The following is a 22632-nucleotide window of genomic DNA, read 5'->3' on the forward strand; positions in this document are numbered from 1 at the left end:
TTGAAATATCTATAGAGATATTATCTATCTATCTATCTATCTATCTATCTATCTATCTATCTATCTATCTATCTATCTATCTATCTATCTATCTATCTATCTATCTATCTATCTATCTATCTATCTATCTATCTATCTATCTATCTATCCTATCTATCTATCTATCTCAGCACTAAACTTGATTAGCAGTAAAGCAGTTGTAGTTTTCTAATAAATTTAGCTTACACTATGCTATTACATTTTTTAACACTTAAAATGTATTCATAGCTGTGCCATAGTTTAGCATGCAATAAACCAAAAAGTAAAACTGTCCGTTTTGGCCATGTATTCATGAATTGTATAATTAAAACATTTTGCACAGCTACATATTTAATTATACAAGTATCAATTTTTCATAGGTATTTCATATTAAGGGAGCTGTGTGAGTTTTATTTTAACCATAGTAACCAACATCTTACATAAGTGGATTTGAGAATAGAAGGAACAGCTGGAAAATTACTAAAACATTGCATTAGGGAAATAGCAATGCATAAACAGAAATGAATTATAATACAGTAAGAGAAAATGCTGAAAGAATGACCTGAGAAGCAACAGTCAAAGAAGTATTGGTTGAGGTGGACATCAACCATGACTGTGCTAGAAACTATCTTAAATTGGTCCAATCTCCTCGTGTACCAGAAAAAGTGTCCCCATTTCAATATTTTTCTTTTAATCCTGTTTTGATGCTGTATTATTGATTTTTAATTTACTTTCATCCCCAGTAATAGGGGTCACCAAGACAAATAGATATAGTAACTTTCGTAAAGGGGACACAGACAGCAATTTTAAAATCTTTGGGGTATAGATATGTGAAGCCGATCCCTAAACTGTTTGTCAGAAACCATGAAATCCTGCGTAGCGAACTCATAGCGAGCACAGCTAATGGACTTCCGCTTCCAGGCAGCGGACCAAGCATGGAGGAGTGAGACATCTGTGCAGTGGACGGGCTCATGCAGTGCTCCCGCATAGCTGATAGACCATAGAGATCTTAGAGGATGGGAATAAGCAGGCAGCTCATGCCGGGATGTGGGCAGAAGATAGGAGCATCGTGTATCCCTATCCATCCATATGCAACCCGATATTGGGTGAGAAGCGACACTGGTAGGAGTGAAAGCATCAGAGTGGAGGACAGCGCTGACACCATCACAGCTCTACAGACTATTAGAACACACGCAGTACAGCCGGAACAGACTTGGCATACTACAGAAGTACTTACACAGACAGCTATGAGCGCATTGGAGAATCGAGCAGATCAGAATGGAAAGCCTTCAGTAATATCTGCCACACTGCCCACTACGCCTCAAAGGATGTACTCTGTGAACCCACAGGTATGCCGCACAGCTTTGATAGGAGCAGATGTGAGGGAAATGGAGGGAGAGCAGGGTCTTAGACAACTGATCCAGGCTCTCCCCACAAAAGAGGACATACAGGTGTTGTTGGGTAATCTGCTGGGACCTCATAAAGAAGAGATAGTGGTGGTATGCTCAAAAATAGAAGTGATAAATTGTAAATTGCATAGCTGCGAGATATCACAAGAAAAGATGGATGCACGGTTATATAACCTAGAGAAAAAGTGTAATGCCGCGTACACACGAGCGGACTTTCTATCCTACTTGGTCCGGCACACTTTCCGACGGACTTTGTCCGCCAGGTGCGCCGGACTTTAAAACGAACGGACTTGCCCACACACGCCGGGATTTTCCGGCGGGCTAAGTCCGCCCGTCTTTCCGACGGACTTTCGCCGGAGTTCCGGCGGACTTTCAGAATGAACGGACTTGCCCACACACGGACAAGTCCGTTCATTTTGAACGTGACTCAGGTGCGACGGGACTAGAAAAGGATGTCAATCTTGCCGCTTTTATCGGCGAGATTGACACCTTGCGAGCCCCGTCGCGGGGCATACCAGGCCCTTAGGTCTGGTATGGATTATAAAGGGGAACCCCGCTACGCCGAAAAAACGGCGTGGGGCCCCCCCTAAAATCCATACCAGACCCCGATCCGAGCACGCAGCCTGGCCGGTCAGGAAAGGGGGTGGGGACGAGCGAGCGCCCCCCCCCCCCTGAACCGTACCAGGCCGCATGCCCTCAACATGGGGGGTGGGTGCTTTGGGGGAGGGGGGCGCCCTGCGCCCCCCCCCCCCCAAAGCACCTTGTCCCCATGTTGATGAGGACAAGGGCCTCTTCCCGACAACCCTGGCCGTTGGTTGTCGGGGTCTGCGGGCGGGGGCTTATCGGAATCTGGGAGCCCCCTTTAATAAGGGGGCCCCCAGATCCCGGCCCCCCACCCTATGTAAATGAGTATGGGGTACATGGTCCCCCTATCCATTTACCTAGGAAAAAATTGTAAGTAATAAAACACACTACACAGGTTTTTAAAATATTTTATTAAACAGCTCCGGGGGGGGGGATCTTCCTCCGGCTTCGGGGGTCTTCTTCCGGCTTCGGGGGTCCCTCCGCTTCATCTTCTCCCGGCGTCCGGTTGGTTCTTCTCCGCTCTCCGGCCTCTTCTCCCGGTGTCGCAGGTCTTCGGCCGGCCCCTCCGCTCTCTTCATGTAGCTCTATTGCGAGCGGAGGTCCGGACTTCTGGGCTTCTTGGCTTCTTGGCTTCTTGGCTTGGCTTGGCTTCTCTTCTCTTCCCCCAGATGTTGACACGACGCTCTCTCCGGCTGGACTGGTTTCTGAGGGCTGCGTTGTGACTTATATAGGCGGAGACCCCGCCCCCATATGATGTCACAGTCCCTGGGCATGCTGGGACTGTGACGTTTTAGGGGGCGTGGTCGACCACGCCCCCTAAAACGTCACAGTCCCAGCATGCCCAGGGACTGTGACATCATATGGGGGCGGGGTCTCCGCCTATATAAGTCACAACGCAGCCCTCAGAAACCAGTCCAGCCAGAGAGAGCGTCGTGTCAACATCTGGGGGAAGAGAAGAGAAGCCAAGCCAAGCCAAGAAGCCAAGAAGCCAAGAAGCCCAGAAGTCCGGACCTCCGCTCGCAATAGAGCTACATGAAGAGAGCGGAGGGGCCGGCCGAAGACCTGCGACACCGGGAGAAGAGGCCGGAGAGCGGAGAAGAACCAACCGGACGCCGGGAGAAGATGAAGCGGAGGGACCCCCGAAGCCGGAAGAAGACCCCCGAAGCCGGAGGAAGATCCCCCCCCCGGAGCTGTTTAATAAAATATTTTAAAAACCTGTGTAGTGTGTTTTATTACTTACAATTTTTTCCTAGGTAAATGGGTAGGGGTACCATGTACCCCATACTCATTTACATAGGGTGGGGGGCCGGGATCTGGGGGCCCCCTTATTAAAGGGGGCTCCCAGATTCCGATAAGCCCCCGCCCGCAGACCCCGACAACCAACGGCCAGGGTTGTCGGGAAGAGGCCCTTGTCCTCATCAACATGGGGACAAGGTGCTTTGGGGGGGGGGCGCAGGGCGCCCCCCTCCCCCAAAGCACCCACCCCCTATGTTGAGGGCATGCGGCCTGGTACGGTTCAGGAGGGGGGGGGGGCGCTCGCTCGTCCCCACCCCCTTTCCTGACCGGCCAGGCTGCGTGCTCGGATCGGGGTCTGGTATGGATTTTAGGGGGGGCCCCACGCCGTTTTTTCGGCGTAGCGGGGTTCCCCTTTATAATCCATACCAGACCTAAGGGCCTGGTATGCCCCGCGCTCGCCGCAATAGGAAGATTTGTTTTTCCTATTGCAGCGAGCGCGAGATGCAATACCATCCCCTCGTGTCGTATTTGGTCTGTCGGACCAGCCTACACACGAGCGGGCTTTCCGTCGGACCAGCACACACACGAGCGGACTTTCCGCCCGAAACTGAGTCCGACGGAAAGATTTCAAACATGTTTAAAATCTAGGTCCGGCGGGCTTTTGGGAAGAAGTCCGCCGGAAAAGTCCGCCGCCGCCCACACACGGGCGGATTGTCCGGCACACTCTGGTCCGCCGGACCAAGTATGCCGGAAAGTCCGACCGTGTGTACGCGGCATAAGACACAACATCAGAGGCTGGTCACTTTACAATTGCAATTCGAAGAAACTGAGAACAGAAGTAGAATGAACAATTTAAGAATAAAAGGGATATCAGAAAATGTGGCTGTCACAGAGCTAAGGCAAACAGTAATGGACATTTTTAATAAGATTCTGGATAATCCCCCTTAGATCCAGATTGAGTTTGACCATGTTCATAGGATCCCTACGTACTGCAATCCCGCCCAGAAAAATCCCAGAGATGTCCTTTGTCGGGTACATTTTTACAAAATAAAGGAAGAGATAATGCGAGCAACATGGCATAAGAACCCAGTAGAAATTGATAAGCAAGAAATACAAGTGTTCTCAGATCTATGCAGACAGACAAAAGAGAGGAGATGGATGCTAAAACCGCTGCTGGATCATTTGAGATCTAGAGGGGTGACTTATAGATGGGGTCACCCAATATCTCTGATAATCAAAAAAGGAGATCGCACTTTTAACCTAAATATTCCAGAACAATTACCAGAATTATTTCAGTTTTTGGGGTCGGAATCTTTTGAGGTGCCCAATTGGATAAGACCCACCTTTAGCAGGGAAAAAGGAATTTTTAAACTAAGAGATTAGCAGAGGGAGGGCGCGTCCTAGACGGAACATACCACTGAATTGAGAGCCCTGGCAAATAACAGAAGAACAGATGAAGATGGTTCCTTTTTTTTTTTTTTTTTTTTTTTACATCAACTCACAATTTAAAACACTTAAAGATGTTTTTTTTTTGCACCAAGGGGGTTAATGGGTTATGTTGTGGAGTTTGGGGAGTGATTGTCCACAAAAACACTATACACAAAGTTTAGAATGAAATGAGTTACAGGTGTAAACGTGGGAGAAGAGAGGGGGTGGGTGGGAGGGAGGGATGGGAGGGAGGGATGGGAGGGAGGGATGGGTGGGAGGGAGGGGAAGGTAACTGGTATTTGTCTGTCTTTTTTTTTTTTAAGTATGTTTACAGATTTATTAAAAATATTATAATTGTTATGGAATATATGCTATAAGTAATTAATTATTACATGGGATAATATATATATATATATATATATATATATATATATATATATATATATATATATATATATATATATATATATATATATTTATTTATATATATATTTTTTTGTATCAAAGATACTGGATTTTTTTTTCTCACTATGTGAATACTAATTTGCAATCTAATGCCGCGTACACACGAGCGGACTTTCCGGCATACTTGGTCCGGCGGACCAGAGTCTGCCAGAAAATCCGACCGTGTGTCGGCTTCGGTGGACTTTTTTTCCCCAAATGTCCGCCGGACCTAGATTTGAAACATGTTTTAAATGTTTCTGTCGGACTCAGTTCCTGACGGAAAGTCTGTTTGTCTGTATGCTGGTCCGACGGAAAGCCCGCTCGTCTGTATGCTAGTCCGACGGACCAGATACGACGCAAGGGCAGGGTATTGCATCTCGCGCTCGCTGCAATAGGAAAAACAAATTTGTGGCGAGCGCGGGTCATACCAGGCCCTTAGGTCTGGATTATAAAGGGAAGCCCCTACGCCGAAAAAACGGCATGGGGTCCCCCCTAAAATCCATACCAGACCCTGATCCGAGCACGTAGCCCGGCCGGTCAGGAAAGGGGGTGGGGACGAGTGAGCGCCCCCCCTCCTGAACCGTACCAGGCCGCATGCTCTCAACATGGGGGGTGGGTGCTTTGGGGGAGGGGGGCGCCCTGTGGGGCCTCCCCACCCCAAAGCACCTTGTCCCCATATTGATGAGGACAAGGGCCTCTTCCCGACAACCTGGCCATTGGTTGTCAGGGTCTGCGGACGGGGGGCTTATCGGAATCCAGGAGCCCCCTATAATAAGAAAGGCCCCCAGATCCCGGCCCCCCACCCTATGTGAATGAGTATGGGGTACATGGTACCCCTACCCATTTACCTAGGGAAAAAGTGTCAATAATAAAACACTACACAGGTTTTTAAAATAATTTATTAAACAGCTCTGGGGAGGGGTCTTCCTCCGGCTTCGGGGGTCTTCTTCCGGCTTCGGGGGTCCCTCCGGTTCCTCCTCTCCTGGCATCCAGTTGGTTCTTCTCCGCTCTCTCTGGCCTCTTCTCCCAGTGTTCCAGTTCTTCTGCTGGCTCCTCTGCTGTCTTCATGCCGCTCTTTTACCAGCGGAGGTCCGGACTTCTGGGCTTCTTGTCTTCTTCCCTCTTCTCTTCTCCAGATGTTGACACAACGCTCTCTCCGGCTGGACTGCTCTCTGAGCGCTCCGTTGTGACTTATATAGGCAGAGACCCCGCCCCCTTATGCTGTCACAGTCCCTGGGCATGCTGGGACTGTGACATTTTAGGGGGCGTGGTCACCGGGTGATGACCACACCGGCAGAAGAACTGGAACACCGGGAGAAGAGGCCATAGAGAGCAGAGAAGAACCAACCAGACGCCAGGAGAAGAGGAACCGAAGGGACCCCCGAAGCCGGAAGAAGACCACCGAAGCCGGAGGAAGACCCCACGGAGCTGTTTAATAAATTATTTTAAAAACCTGTGTGTTTTTATTATTGACATTTTTCCCTAGGTAAATGGGTAGGGGTACCATGAACCCCATACTCATTCACATAGGGTGGGGGGCCAGGATCTGGGGGCCCTCTTATTATAGGGGGCTCCTGGATTCCGATAAGCCCCCCGCCCGCAGACCCCAACAACCAACGGCCAGGGTTGTCGGGAAGAGGCCCTTGTCCTCATCAACATGGGGACAAGGTGCTTTGGGGTGGGGGGGCCCGCAGGGTGGCCCCTCCCCCAAAGCACCCGCCCCCCATGTTGAGGGCATGTGGCCTGGTAAGGTTCAGGAGGAAGGGGGCCGCTCGCTCATCCCCACCCCCTTTCCTGACCTGTCGGGCTGCGTGCTCAGATCAGGGTCTGGTATGGATTTTAGGGGGGACTCCACGCCATTTTTTCGGCGTAGGGGCTTCCCTTTATAATTCATACCAGACCTAAGGGCCTGGTATGACCCGCGACGGGGCTTGCAAGGTGTTAATCTCGCCCATAAAAGCGGCAAGATTGACTTCCTTTTCTAGTCCCGTTGTACCCGAGTCACGTTCAAAATGAACAGACTTGTCCGTGTGTGGGCAAGTCCGTTCATTCTGAAAGTCCGCCGTAACTCCGGCAAAAGTCCGTCGGAAAGACGGGCGGAACTAGCCTGCCGGAAAGTCCGGTCGTGTACGGTTATGTGTAGGCAAGTCCGTCCGTTCAGGTAGTCCGCCGGAAAGATCGTCGCATAAGATATTTTATAATGGATAAATAACACAAGGTTGGCTGTGTGGGGAGTGTTTCAGTGTTTTGTGGTATTGAGGGTGACTCACTACAGGGGCATGAGATGTTTTTTTTTTTTTTTTTTGGTGGGTAATATACACAATATGTTTTGTATGGGACAGAAAAAGGGAAAGAAGTTTTATATGTGTTTTTTCTCATCTTTTGAACACTAATTTGCAATTTAAGATATTTTATAACGGATTAATAGCACAAGTTTGGTAGTGTACACACAATTGAAGGGAATTTTGGAAGTATGTATGGAGATAATTGGGGAGTGCTTTGTTGTATTGAGGGTGAATCACTATAAAAGCATAAAATGTTTTTGGTTTTTTTGGGGGAATTATGTTCACAGTTTGAGAGGTTGTAGGCAATATACACAATATGTTTTGTATAAGATAAAAAAAAGGGAAAGACGTTTTTATATGTGTTTTTTTTTTTTTTTTTTTTTTTTTGGGGGATGGGAAAAATGGAAGTGAGGGAAGCGGGATTGTGTTGGATTTGGATATTAGAGGTAGGGATTCTAGGAAGGGGTGAATTTAGATGGGTTAGTGTGGGAAATGCGAGTGTGTACAATGAGCTTTTTTGGTCATAAAATTATAAAATGGTAATGGCGGTAAGCACTGTACAGGAGCCCGTTGCGCAGACTCTTATTTGCTTGACAGTACTCCACATAGTAAACGCCTCTCCTCTGGGTGGAGGAAAAGTCGGAGGCGTTGGGGTTTTTTTTGTTTTTTTTCAGAGGACTGGTCCGGAAAAGTACTCGGTCAGCTGTCCTCCCGGGGAGTTTTTTTTTTTGGCTCCTAGGGAGGAGTAATATTGTTTTGGGTTTTTTTTTTTCTCTCCTTATGTTCCTCTCTCTTCTCTCGCCTTTTCCACCTCCTCTCCTCTCTTTTAGATTGAGCAAACTATTAAAATGACTAAAATAACCTTTAAATCATACAATGTTAAGGGACTAAATAGCCCTGAGAAACTGATAAGATTGATGGCAGAATTAAAGCGATTTAAGGCCCAAATTATTTTTCTTCAGGAAACACATTTAAAAAGGGAAAAAACTCCATGGCGTAAAAACCATAGTTTCCCGAATATATATCATAGTACATCGCAGACTTCAAAATCCTGTGGTGTATCTATTTTAATAGCTAAAAAAGTGCCATGGAAGGAATCAGGTGTGATTACGGATGAAGGGGGCCTCCTTATAGTAAAGGGGACTTTGGGTCTTCAGAAAATCACACTGGTAAATGTATACTTACCAAATGAGGATCAAGTAAACTCCCTGGAGATATACAGTGGGCATGGAAAGTATTCAGACCCCCTTAAATTTTTCAGTCTTTGTTATATTGCAGCCATTTGCTAAAATCATTTAAGTTCATTTTTTTTCCTCATTAATGTACACAGCACCCCATATTGACAGAAAAACACAGAATTGTTGACATTTTTGCAGATTTATTAAATAAAGAAAAACTGAAATAACATGGTCCTAAGTATTCAGACCCTTTGCTCAGTATTTAGTAGAAGCACCCTTTTGATATAATACAGCCATGAGTCTTTTTGGGAAAGATGCAACAAGTTTTTCACACCTGGATTTGGGGATCCTCTGCCATTCCTCCTTGCAGAGCCTCTCCAGTTCTATCAGGTTGGATGGTAAATGTTGGTGGACAGCCATTTTTAGGTCTCTCCAGAGATGCTCAATTGGGTTTAAGTCAGGGCTCTGGCTGGGCCATTCAAGAACAGTCACGGAGGTGTTGTGAAGCCACTCCTTCATTATTTTAGCTGCGTCCTTAGGGTCATTGTCTTGTTGAAAGGTAAACCTTTGGCCCAGTCTGAGGTCCTGAGCATTTTAGAGAAGGTTTCCGTCCAGGATATCCCTGTACTTGGTCGCATTCATCTTTCCCTTGATTGCAACCAGTCACCCTGTCCCTGCAGCTGAAAAACACCCCCACAGCATGATGCTGCCACCACTATGCTTCACTGTTGGGACTGTATTGGACAGGTGATGAGCAGTGCCTGGTTTTCTCCACACATACCGCTTAGAATTAAGGCCAAAAAGTTCTATCTTGGTCTCATCAGAACAGAGAATCTTATTTCTCACCAACTTGGAGTCCTTCAGGTGTTTTTTTAGCAAACTCCATGCGGGCTTTCATGTGTCTTGCATGGAGGAGAGATTTCCGTTGGGCCACTCTGCCATAAAGCCCTGACTGGTGGAGGGCTGCAGTGATGGTTTGCTTTCTACAACTTTCTCCCATCTCCCGACTGCATCTCTGGAGCTCAGCCACAGTAATCTTTGGGTTCTTCTTTATTTCTCTCACCAAAGCTTATCTGCTCCGATAGCTCAGTTTGGCTGGAAGGCCAGCTCTAGGAAGGGTTCTGGTCCTCCCAAACATCTTCCATTTAAGGATTATGGAGGCCACTGTGCTCTTAGGAACCTTAAGTGCAGCAGAAATTTTTTGTAACCTTGGCCAGATCTGTAACTTGCCACAATTCTGTCTCTGAGTTCTTCAGGCAGTTCCTTTGACCTCATGATTCTCATTTGCTCTGACATGCACTGTGAGCTGTAAGGTCTTATATAGACAGGTGTGTGTGTGTGTGGCTTTCCTAATCAAGTCCAATCAGTATAATCAAACACAGCTGAACTCAAATGAAGGTGTAGAACCATCTCAAGGATGATCAGAAGAAATGGACAGCACCTGAGTTAAATATATGAGTGTCACAGCAAAGGGTCTGAATACTTGTGATATACCATGTGATATTTCAGTTTTTCTTTTTTAATAAATCTGCAAAAATGTCAATAATTCTGTGTTTTTCTGTCAATATGGGGTGCTGTTGTACATTAATGAGGAAAAAAAATTAACTTAAATGATTTTAGCAATTGGCTGCAATAGAGTGAAAAATTTAAGGGGTTCTGAATACTTTCCGTCCCCACTGTACTTACAGATAGTGCAACAACATAAGGAAGGAATCTTGGTATTGGGGAGTGACCTTAACATGGCCCTAGACCCACTGAAAGTTACATCCAAAGGATTATCTCACCTTTCATATGTCAAATTAAGGAAAGTGAAAAAAAATTTACAAGAATTACAATTGATAGATAGTTGGAGAGTAGTTCATGCACAGGACAGGGATTATACTTTTTTTCGGTGAAGTATAAGACCCAACAAATGAAACAGGGGAAACATCACCATTCTGTATATGAGAGACACATAAATGCTTCATGAGAGGTATGTTTATTTCCTTGGGGATACATAGGAAACGGAAACGAAATGAACAAATTGACTCGTTGCTTAAACAGATCGGGGAATTAGAAGCAATACACAAAAAAAATCCCAGGCTCAAACCATAGAACAGGAACTTGCTGGCCTACGCGAAAAACTCAATTTACAGTTAATAGAAAAAGCAAAATCCAAATTAACCAGGGGAAGAAGGACTTTTTACGAATTTGGGAATAAACCAGAAAGAATGTTGGCAAATGCTCTTAGAGAAACCACCACGCAAAACCATATTACACAGATTAAAACACTGAGACAGCTCTCCAACTAGGGCACAATGGTTGGCCAGAATTGCAGAAATACAACAAATGGAAAATCTTATTCTGACAATAAAAGATCAAGATGAGAGGTACCAGACAACATGGGTCCCATATTTGGTCTATAGGGAGAGATTAGACTGAGGTGAGGAGAGATAGAGGGGAGGGGTGGGGAGAGGGGGAGGAGGGAGAGGTCGAGAGGAGTTTTTTTTTGGGGGGGGTCAGGGAGGGGGAAAAAGGAGATTTTTTGGGGGGAGCAATGGGTTAATAGTAGAAAAAGGGAATTTGCAAGGAATTATAGTGTCAATTAAAGGAAACACAAGATGTGCAGATGGACAGATTTACTTAAGATGTATTAAGCTGACACTGTATGAGTGTAATGAATTGTATTGTGAAACCCATGAAAAATAAAGAATTTAGAAAAAAAAGAAACCATGAAATCAGACCGAGACAGATGTACAATTGGATCAAACTTGTTTAATAATAAAAGTAAATAGAACAAACGTAGTCAAAACATACCCAAGGTTCGGTAACCGGAACAGATAGTCAGCCAAGCCAGAAGGTCAGGGATCAGTGTAGTGGAACAGCAAGCAGGATCTGAAGCCAGAAGGGATGTCAGCCAAGCAAGTCTTTAAACAGGAACGCAGTCTCTGTGATGTTGACCAAAGCGAAGGCAGAGATGCTCTGGGCTGGATGACTTAAGTAGGCAGGACTGATGAGCAGAATATAATCAATAGGTGAGTAACTGTGGAGAGATGGCAGCTGGCAATTAGCCGACACCTGAGCGGCCATCTTAGAGAAGGAAAGGCTGAGCCCAGCCCTGACAGTACCCCCTCCTCAATGACCCCTCCCTCTCAGAGAACCACCAGGCTTGAGGGGAAAACGTCTATGGAAGTCACGGAGGAGGACAGGGGCATGCACGTCCGAGGATGAGACCCAAGAGCGTTCCTCCGGACCATACCCCTTCCAATGCACCAGGTACTGTATGCACCCACGGAACTTACGGGAGTCAACAATGGACTGTACTTCATACTCTTCATGGTTCTCAACCTGTACAAGTTGAGGACGTGGCACAGAGGTGGTAAAGCGGTTGCAGACCAAAGGTTTTAATAAGGAGACATGAAATACATTTGAGATACGCATATTAGAAGGAAGGTCTAATGCGTAAGCCACAGGGTTAATCCTGCGAAGAATACGGAAAGGCCCAATAAACCCGAGGTGAGAACTTCAGAGAGAGAACACAAAGTCGGAGGTTGCGAGATGACAGCCAAACCCTGTCCCCAACCTGGTAGGAAGGCACAGGCAGGCGTCTGCAGTCAGCATGGAGTCTGTACTTATCATTAGCATGTCGCAAAGCCTCCTGGACGTGTGCCCAAGTGGAACGAAGACCACGGAGATGCTCCTCTAATGCAGGAATACTCTACGGAACAAATGAGTCAGGCAACATGGAAGGTTGGAAACCATAGTTCGCCATAAATGGGGACAATCGGGAAGCAGAATTCAAAGCACTATTGTGAGCAAACTCTGCCCACGGTAATAGGTCTGACCAGTTGTTAAGATGGTCAGAAATATAGCAATGTAGGAATTGCTCCAAGGACTGATTGGCTCATTCTGCTACCCCATTAGACTGCGGGTGACACGCAGAGGAAAAAGCAAGCTGAATTCCCAATTGTGCACAAAAGGCTCACCAGAACCGGGACACAAACTGACTACCCCTGTCCAAGACAATCACCTTGGGTAGCCCATGTAAGTGAAAGATCTCCCAAGCAAAAACAAAAGCCAGTTCCTTAGAAGTGGGCAACTTCTTAAGTGGAATACAATGAGACATTTTTGAGAACTGGTCAACCACCATAAGGATAAATGTGTTTCCCTGGGAGTTGGGTATCTCCACAAAGAAATCCATAGACAGGTGGGTCCAGGGCCTCTCTCCATTTAGTATGGGTTGTAGGAGGGCCACTGGAAGTCTTACTCTGAGCACACACGAAACAGGCAGCTATGAAGGTGGTTACATCAGCACATAGACTAGGCCACCAGAATTATTGGGAAATGGCCCAAAAGAGTTGATTCTTCCCAGGGTGGCCATCAGCCTTGGGAAAATGGTAAGTCTGGAGCACAGCAGTATGGAGACTTTTTGGGATAAAGCAGCGGTCACAAGGTTTCTCAGGAAGAGCATGGATCTGAGCAGCAAGAATTTTGTCACCCAAAGGAGAAATAAGACTTGTGCAAACCGTAACCAGAATATGACCAGGATAGAACCTCAGCACGGAGCCAATCAAAAGAGGGGTTGTGCCTCTGTAACCAAGGATAACTAATAACCAGCAGAAACTTAGGTGAGGAAATAACTTGCAATTGGATTATCTCATGGTGAAGAACCCCTACGGCCATGGACAACGGAACCGTCTCATGAGTCACATGAGCAGGCTGTAGAGGTCTCCCATCAAGAGCCTCAATGGCAAGTGGATTGTCATGCAGCTGCAGTGGAATCAAGTGCTTTGATACAAAGGCAGCATCAATGAACAGGCCTGCAGCCCCAGAGTCGATTAGAGCCTGTATCATGACGAATGACTCAGCCCAAGAAAGGGTGACTGAAACCAGGGGCTTAACCTTCTAGATAATCGTGGACGAAACAATGCCACCCAAGGTCTGTCCGTGACAGGACCTCAAGGTTCGGGCGTTCCCTGAACGGGTAGGACAAGACTTCAATAAGCGACCTGCTTGGCCACACATAAATGAAGGCACAAACTCTCCCTCCTCCTAAATGTTCTCTCATCCATACAGAGACACATGAAACCCAAGTGCATGGGTTCACCTTCACTGACCAATTCAGTACCAGGAGGCATGGGAGGTGAGGGTGGCAAGGGTGGGACTGCAAAGCTCAAAGTCAAACGTACAGGAGGCTTCCGCAAGTGCTCCTTAAAAGAGGGTCTTTCTCTGAGTCTGGCATCAATGAGGATGGCAAACATAATCAACTTCTCAAGCTCAGTGGGTAACTTCTCGGACTGCTATCTCATCCTTGATGGGAAAAAGCAGCCACGAGGGCCTCATTGTTCCAAGCAACCTCTGCTGCCAGAGTACGGAATTCAATGGTGTAATTGGCAACAGTTCTCATACTCTGTTTGATGGACATGAGGCACTTGGCAGCAGATGCGGAGCGTGCGAGAACATCAAATATCCTTTTAAAGGAAGCCACAAATTCAGGGTAACTCAAGACAACAGGTTTTTGCGTCTCCCATAGAGGGTTTGCCCAGGCCAAGGCTCTCTCAGAAAGCAAAGATATCAGAAAACTTACTTTGCTTCTGTCCGTGGGAAATGCCTGGGGCAGGAACACAAAGTATATCTCAACCTGGTTGAGAAATCCTCTGCATTTGACTGGATAGCCCCCAAATCGCTCTTATAGAGGTAATACTCGAAGCGGGTGCCTGCACAGAGACTTTAGCAGCAGCAGGGACAGCCTGCAACACGGGTTGTACTGGTACAGCCACAGTGGAAGATTCCAGGTGAGCCGTGCGACTCAGGAGCATTTGTAACGCCATGTCAATCTGATCCATGCGGTGATCCTGCTCTTCCAATCTGGAAAAAATATTATCAACAAGTGGATTGACCGTATCTTCTGAATTTATGGCCTTCGCCTACTGTCAGAAACCATGAAATCAGATTGAGACAGAAGTACAGTTAAATCACACTTGTTTAATAATAAAAGTAAATAGAACAAACATAGTCAAAACAGCCAAAGTTCAGTAACCGGAACGGATAGTCAGCCAAGTCAGAAAGTCAGGGATCAGTGTAGTGGAACAGCAAGCAGGATCTGGAGCCAGATGGGATGCAAGTCTTTAAACAGGAATGCAGGATATAGTCTCTGTGGTGTTGACTAAGGCGAAGGCAGAGATCCTCTGGGCTGGACGGCTTAAGTAGGCAGGACTGACGAGCAGGATATAATCAACATGTGAATAACTGTGGAGAGATAGGAACTGGCAATTAGCTGACAGCTGAGCGGCCAGCTCAGAGAAGGAAGGGCTGAGCCCAGCCCTGACATTGTTTTAGCTCAGTATAATAGGACAAGGACTGATTCATGGAGCACAATGCTCTGGCAAAGGCATTTCGTGTACACTAATAGGCCTCTTTGAGCACCCTAGGAGAAATCCAAATGTTTAGATAAACAAAGTTCATGTCACACCAATTGTGGTAGAGCACAGATGTCTAAATTTGTTAGTTAAGATGTTACAACCAGCACCTTTTAGGAGTTTCAAAAGTCCTACTTCACAAGGGCATTGGAACCTACAGTATATAAGACTCAGTGGCATTAAAATTATATTCCAGCAGCCACCACTTAAAGTGGATGTAAACCTGATTATTTTTTTTTTTTTTTTAATGAAGACTTCTACCTGGTACAGTAGAGGATGTCAAGCCATCTGTGCCCAGTCTTGCCACGAAGAGTTAATCCAGCTCTGAGCAATCCTCTTTTTTTTTCTTTTTTTTTTTTTTTTAGTAGGATAAAAAATTATACACAGATAAGTTTGTGTCACCACACTGTGACTGACATCTGATTTCTTTATCTCATGCATGGCACGAGACAGAGAGAGAGTGTTATGATTCCAGCTTCACATCCCTCCTCCTTTCTTCTCCAGCTCTCCCAGGATTGTCTGCTCCACACCTCAGCATGATTGGGCATGTCGAAGTCATATGCTGCCTTTCCTAAGTTTTGACTGGATGTTACTCAAAACTCAGGAATAAGAGAGTAGGAGAGTGTAGAGGTGGATGGGGAGTCTTGTGACATCATGACTCCACCCACCAAGCTCCAGCAAATTGACCCACCCACCGATTCTAGAGTTTTTCAGGGCTCCTACTGCTGAAGGGGGTGACATTTGCAAGGTAGGGATACATGCAGGAGGCTTGCATGTATATATACATTAATACTGTACCATTAGTTTATAATGGGTGAGTGGTGGGTTTACATCTATTTTAACTACTATAGTGTATTTAAACTAATGTAATTTAAAAAAAAAAAAAAAAAAAGATAAAACAATTTTGGCTTTGAATAGACTTTAAAGCGGTATTAAACCCAAAGCCAAAAATGTAATATAATGCAGCTTGCCAATCATTAGATGTGGTGCCTGCATCAGTTTTCTTTTCTTTGTCTTTTTTCCCTCTGTTTTCACCTGGTGATCTTAGTATTAGTGGGACACAGCTCTGGAGGAATGAAAAGAGGAGGCACAGCAAACAGCAGCATTGCTAGTCTAGGAGGAGGGGAGTATTAAATGTATAAGTAGATTTAGAACCACTAACACATTGAAGCCAAATTCCAGCTCACACTTTTTAAGCAGTTACAGCAAACAGTTTTTCTTTCCTTTTGGGACAAAGGTTTCTCTTTCTCTTTGTCTTTGTCTTTGTGTCTTTCTCTTTCTGTCTTTCTCTTTCTGTCTTTCTCTTTCTCTTTTATTTCTCTCTTTGTGACAGCCTACCAGAATAGGATCTGTGAGAGCAGCTTCCCTGTGCAGCTCTGCTTGAGGAACATATATCTTTATTATGCCCACTTACCTACCCCCTGTACTGTCCACTCCCCTATACTGTACCCTCCCCTATACTGTACCCTCCTAATACAGTTCATTTTCATCCCTTGAATTTTTTTTTCCCATTATGGGAGTGAGTGTCTAAGTTTTGCCTAAGGCCTCACAAAGTCTAGAGCCGCCTCTGAGCACAGCTCTCACCCCAGTCGAGAAAGCGGCCACTGCAATAAAGAATGGATCCCCAGGGTAAGGTCGCCTCAACAAAGATCCAGAAACAAAGGCCTGTTTCACGGAGACAGCTTCAGGAGGCCACTCCTTCGCATTCGCACCCTTCTTGGTCAAGGCGATAATAGGGGCAGCAATAGAAGAGTAATTCCTAATGAACTGCCTGTAATAATTAGTGAACCCAAGAAAGCGCTGTGTGGCCTTGAGGCTTGTAGGAAAATGCCAGTTGGTAATGATCGAGACCTTTCCAGGATCGATATGAAGACCCAAGCTAGAGACAAAGCATTCCAAAAGCAGAACCTCGTCACATTGGAAATAACATTTCTCCAGCTTGGCATACAGATTATTTTCTCTAAGGAGCTGAAGTACAATCCGGACATGGTTTCTGTGAGCAAGCAGATTTTCCGTAAAGATGAAAATGCCATCCAGATAGATGACAACAAATTGATAAAGTAAATCTGTACCCCCTCTATATTGTAAAGTGCTGCGTAAACTGTTGGCACTATATAAATCGTATATAATAATAAAGCAGATCACTGAAGATCTTATTGACAAAGTTTTGTAACACAGCTGGGGCATTACACAGACGAAAGGGCATAACCAAGTATTCATAATGCCCATCTCTAGTGTTAAATGTCATTTTCCATTCATCACCCCTCCGTATCTAGATCAGATTGTATGCACCCCTGAGATACAACTTAGTGAGGCACCTTTTAATCTGTCGAACAGTTCCGGCATTAAGGGTAAGGGGTATCAGTTTTTGATTGTCAGAGCATTTAAGCCTCGATAGTCAGGGTCTCGAGGTCCCATCCTTCTTGGCTACAAAAAGGAACCCTGCTCTGGCTGGGGATGAGGATTTCCTAATGAACCCTCTCTTTAGATTCTCCACAACATACTCAGACATGGCCTGGGTCTCCGGAATGGACAAGGGATAGGTCTGGCCCCTGGGCAGGGTTGCTCCAGGGACAAGGTCAATGGCACAATCAAAAGGCCTGTGAGGAAGAAGTACCTCAGCCGATTTTTTGCAGAATACATCCCGGAACTCGCTATATGCAGCAGGAAGAGCAGGAGATACTGATATGGTGGCTACAGGAATTCTCTCCTTTGGGTTAACCTTGAGTGGACAGGACAAGAAACATGAGGGACCCCAAGCCAAGATCTGCCCAATAGTCCAATCAATGTGTGGAGAATGGATCTGTAACCAAGGAAGGCCCAATACAATGGGGGTTGAGGCTTTAGGTAGCATGAGAAAGGAAATCCACTCCTGATGGTGTACCCCTATAGACATCTTGACAGGGAGGGTCTGGAGGTGGATGGTCCCCCCGGGAAGAACAGTGCCATCAATCGCCGAGAACACCAGTGGAGTGGTGAGAAGTGAAAGAGGAATTTTCATGGAAGACGCAGTTCCCCAGTCCATGAAATTGCCAGCGGCTCGGGAATCCAGGTAGACCGCAACCACATGAGGGAAAGCATTGACATGGAGGAGCACAGAAAGAAGGAGACGGGATGATGAAGGTGGTTTTCCTGGGTCCAATAAGCCACCTTCCAGATGTATTAGACCCGCATTTCCTGGACGGAGAGAGCAGGTGTCCCGAAAATGACCTTTGCCCCCAAGGTAGAAACACAAGCCCAGAGTTCTGCGCCTAACATGCACTTCAGGAGGTAACCTAGTCCAGTCCAGCTGCATAGGTTCCACAGCTGGCGAGGGATGCTCCACGCATCGAGGAGAGGGGAGCTCAGGCTGGCTAAGGACCATGGAGTACTGACGCATTTCCTCTAGGGTCCTCTCCTGAAAGTGAATATCGATCTGATTACAGAGGGAGATGACATCATCCAGACCTGAGGGAATGATTCTTCCCAACCAACTCATCCTTCACTCTGGTGATCCATTAGATAGTCAGCTTAATTCTGCATTCCTCTCAGTTATTCCTAAACCAGACAAAGACACGGCGATTGTGGGTAACTACAGACCCATTTTGTTAATCAACAATGACTTGAAGATCCTGACTAAGATACTAGCTAATCGAGTTGCCTCCTTTATAAGTCATTACATACACAAGGGCAAGGTAGGCTTTACCCCCAGAAGACAGGGCTCAGACCAGGTAAGGAGAGCAATTGCTATAGTCTCAATTTTACAATCAGGTTGGAATGGAGGCCCTCACCAAGATGGAATGCTCCTCTCACTTGATCTCAGGAAGGCCTTTGACTCAGTCTCCTGGCCTTATATTTTTGCAGTGCTGGAACATTGGGGCTTTGGTCAGAACTTTATCAGGCTTTTAGAAGCCCTGTATTCCAACCCAGAAGCCAGGGTCGAACATCAGGGCTATTACTCGGAACACATTAAAATTTCCAGGGGCACTCGCCAAGGATGCCCACTTTCACCCTTAATATTTGCTATAGCGATAGAAACGTTAGCAATAGCTATTCGGGCGCATGCAGATATTAAGGGAGTCCGGTGTGGTCAGAAGGCTCATAAATGTGCTCTCTTTGCTGATGACCTGCTCCTATTTATCACTTTCCTGGTCACCTCCCATCCCAAAATCTGTAAGCTCCTAGATGATTTTGCTCAGTACTTAATGTTAACCTTTCTAAATCCCAAGCACTGAATGTTTTCCTTCAGCACACTGTAATGGCGCAGATGAAGCATTCATTCAAATTCTAATGGAGTGACTAGACCATCCGGTACCTAGGGATAAATCCCACCTCTATACGAGGCAAACTACCCTCTCCCATGTTCCACAAACTTGAATCTGACCTTAAGACTTGGACGTTGTTGAAATTATCTTGGTTGGGTAGAATTAATTCCTTCAAGATGACCCTGCTCCCCAGACTTCTATACCTATTTCACTCACTCCCAGTCCCAATTAGTAGAGATCATATCAGGTCCTTTCAGGGGAAATAAATTAAATTTATTTGGGGAAAGATGGGGTATCGATTCTCGCATCCTATTAGCCTTATATCCCAGGATGGGCTTGGTATTCCAAATCTCATGTGGTATTATCAAGCGGCAAGGCTGGCACAACTGTCCACTGACTATTCTAGACTGCAGAAGCCTGATTGGGTGCTCAGAGAGAGACAAGCAACTCTGACATTCACATTGGACTTTCTCCTTTGGTGTCCCCCAAAGACTTGACCCCCTATTTTATCCCCCACTTTGTCCCACTCTCTATCCCTGTGGGATAATTTTAGAAATCTGCCTTCCTTGATCTCAGAAATCCAACCTCTAGCTCACATTTTCCACAATCCCCAATTCAGCCCAGGCATGGACATCAGATCCTTTAAATGGTGGCTTGACAAGGGTATGTGCCACATTGGACATTATTTTTCCTGCACGGGACCGCTTACTCTCAAACACTGTATGAACAATTTGGAACTCCCTAACTCTGAAAAATGTAGGTTTCACTGAATTTCACACTTTTTATACTCACTTTGGAAAAACAAACTCAATCCTCCGTTTTTCACGGACTACGAGTGTTGGTGTGGCCCGGTCATGGGGCAAAGAGGTGGCATATCCATAATCTCTTCGTCACTTGCAGAGCAAACCACTGAACTCCCATACATGGATGAATGGGAGAGAGGTATTCAAGAGGACTGGGATTTCAAAGACTGGCACAAATCCTTCAAAGGATTTTTTAATACCTCTCTAGTAGAAGCCAACCTCAAGGTCCTCACAAGATGTTACCTGGTCCCTACAAGACTAGCTGCCATCTTTCCTTCCTCTTCCCTTTATGCTTCAGGGGATTCCACATACTTGGCACGATTCATATTTGGTGGGAATGTCCGAAAATTGTGGGGTTTTGGAAAAAAATTTCACCTCATCCACAAAGTCACTGGCCACTCAGTCTTGAAGACCCCATCTGTAGCTCTGCTCAATTGTCCCATCCTGAAAATCCCCAAACATACCCAGAAACGAATCCTCTATACGCTGCTAGGAGCCAAAATTTCCATAGCTAAGGCCTGGAAGCAACCCAAGGTCTCCATCCTAACAACTAAAAGAAAGATCTCATGGATAATGGCCCTGGAAAAAATAGTCAGCACTAGGAATGAGCCGAACACCCCCTGGTTCGGTTTGCACCAGAACCTGAGATTGGACCGAAAGTTTGCGTGAACTTTAAAACCCCATTAAAGTCTATGGGACTCGAACGTTCAAAATCAAAAGTGCTCATTTTAAAAGCTAATATACAACGTATTGTCCTAAAAAGGGTTTGCTTACCCGGGGACATGTATCAATGCAAAAAAAAAGTTTTTAAAACGGACGTTTTTTCAGGAGCAGTGATTTTAATGATGCTTAAAGTGAAAAAAAAGTGAAATATTCCTTTAAATATCGTACCTGGGGGGTGTTTATAGTATGCCTGTAAAGTGACGCGTGTTTCCCGTGCTTAGAACAGTGCCTGCACAAAATGACATTTTTAAAGGAATAAAAGTCATTTAAAACTGCTTGCAGCTTTAATGTAAAGTCGGGTCCCGGCAATATGGATGAAAATAAGTGAGACAAACGGCATGGGTACCCCCACCCCCCCAGTCCATTACCAGGCCCTTTTGGGTCTTGTATGGTTATTAAGGGGAACCCCGCACCCAAATTAAAAAAAGGAAAGGCGTGGGGCCCACAGGCCCTATATACTCTGAACAGCAGTATACAGACGGTGCAAACAAGACAGGGACTGTAGGTTTGTTGTTAAGTAGAATCTGTTATTAATTTTGAACTGGTACATTTTTAAAGTGTAGCTCCAGCCAAAAATCTATTTTAAAGCTATTGGAAAACATAGGGAAGGGGTATCACCCCTGTAACATTTGTTTTGCTGTCTGTGCACCTCTTCAGAAGATTTCACCTCACTTTCTGTCCCAATGACAAATGTTTTTTGAAAATTTGGGGATTTTAGTGAAACCAGGATTGGTGATAAAGCATCAGCATAAGCAGTCTTGAAGGGATCTCACATTTAAAAAAAAAAATCAATCGGTTATAGCAGCATCAGGTGGTTGGTAGCTGGTGATCCAAGACTGATTCATTTTTATGAAGGTCAGCCGATCGACCGATTCAGTGGACAGGTGCACCCTGTGATCAGTTACAAAGCCTCCAGCAGCACTGAATGTGCCTTCCGAAAGAATGCTGAATGCAGGACAGGCCAGTAGCTCAATTGCATACTGTACAAGCTCTGGCCAGTGATCCATCCTCAAGACCCAGTAACCCAGAGGATTTTCGGTGGGAAAGGTGTCAGTCTGATCTTGCCCCTAGGTAATCCTGCACCATGTGAATCAGACGCTGGCGATGGTTGCTGGAACCGATCAGACCTTGGGGCTGCGGACTAAAAAATTGTCTGAACGCATCGGCCAGATGGCCACCTTCTCCACCGCTCCTTCTGTGACTGACTGAAGCCTCAGCAACACGTTGTCCAGGAGGACCAGGAAATTGTAACCTCCCAGGCTCTGGAAACGCGTTGCACAAACCTTTCTGCAAGGCCTCCCGAAGATGTTTCATCCTCTGCTCCCTCTGCAATGGCAAGATAAGGTCCACAACCTTACCCTTGTAACGTGGATCAAGGAGGGTTGCCAGCCAGTAATCATCCCTCCCTTTGATACCACGAATACAAGGATCCTTCTGCAGGCTTTGCAGGATCAGGGAGGCCATGCAGCCTAGGTTTGCTGAGGCATTCGGTCCTGAGTCCTCTGGGTCACTAAGGTTGACATGATCCGCAACCACCTACTCCCAGCCATGTACAAGTCCATGGGTTTCTTGGGACTGTAAATGATCCCTTGAAAACTGCTGCTGATGCTGAGTGCCAGGCTCCACCTCCATGCTGACACAATCCTCCTCCTCCTCTTCCTGTGTGATCGGCAGGAATGCAGGAACACTGTCTGGATAAAGGGGGCCTTGAGAGGTAAGGAAGTCCTCCTCTTCCTCCCCCTGTTCTGCCTCAAGTGCCCTGTCCATTATTCCAAGCAGCGTGTGCTCCAACAGGTGGACAAGAGGGACAGTGTTACTGATGCATGCACTGTCACTGCTCACCATCCTCGTGGCCTCCTCAAATGGTGACAGGACAGTGCA

Source organism: Aquarana catesbeiana, linkage group LG05, assembly GCF_042186555.1.
Source record: "Aquarana catesbeiana isolate 2022-GZ linkage group LG05, ASM4218655v1, whole genome shotgun sequence".
Classification (NCBI taxonomy): domain Eukaryota; kingdom Metazoa; phylum Chordata; class Amphibia; order Anura; family Ranidae; genus Aquarana; species Aquarana catesbeiana.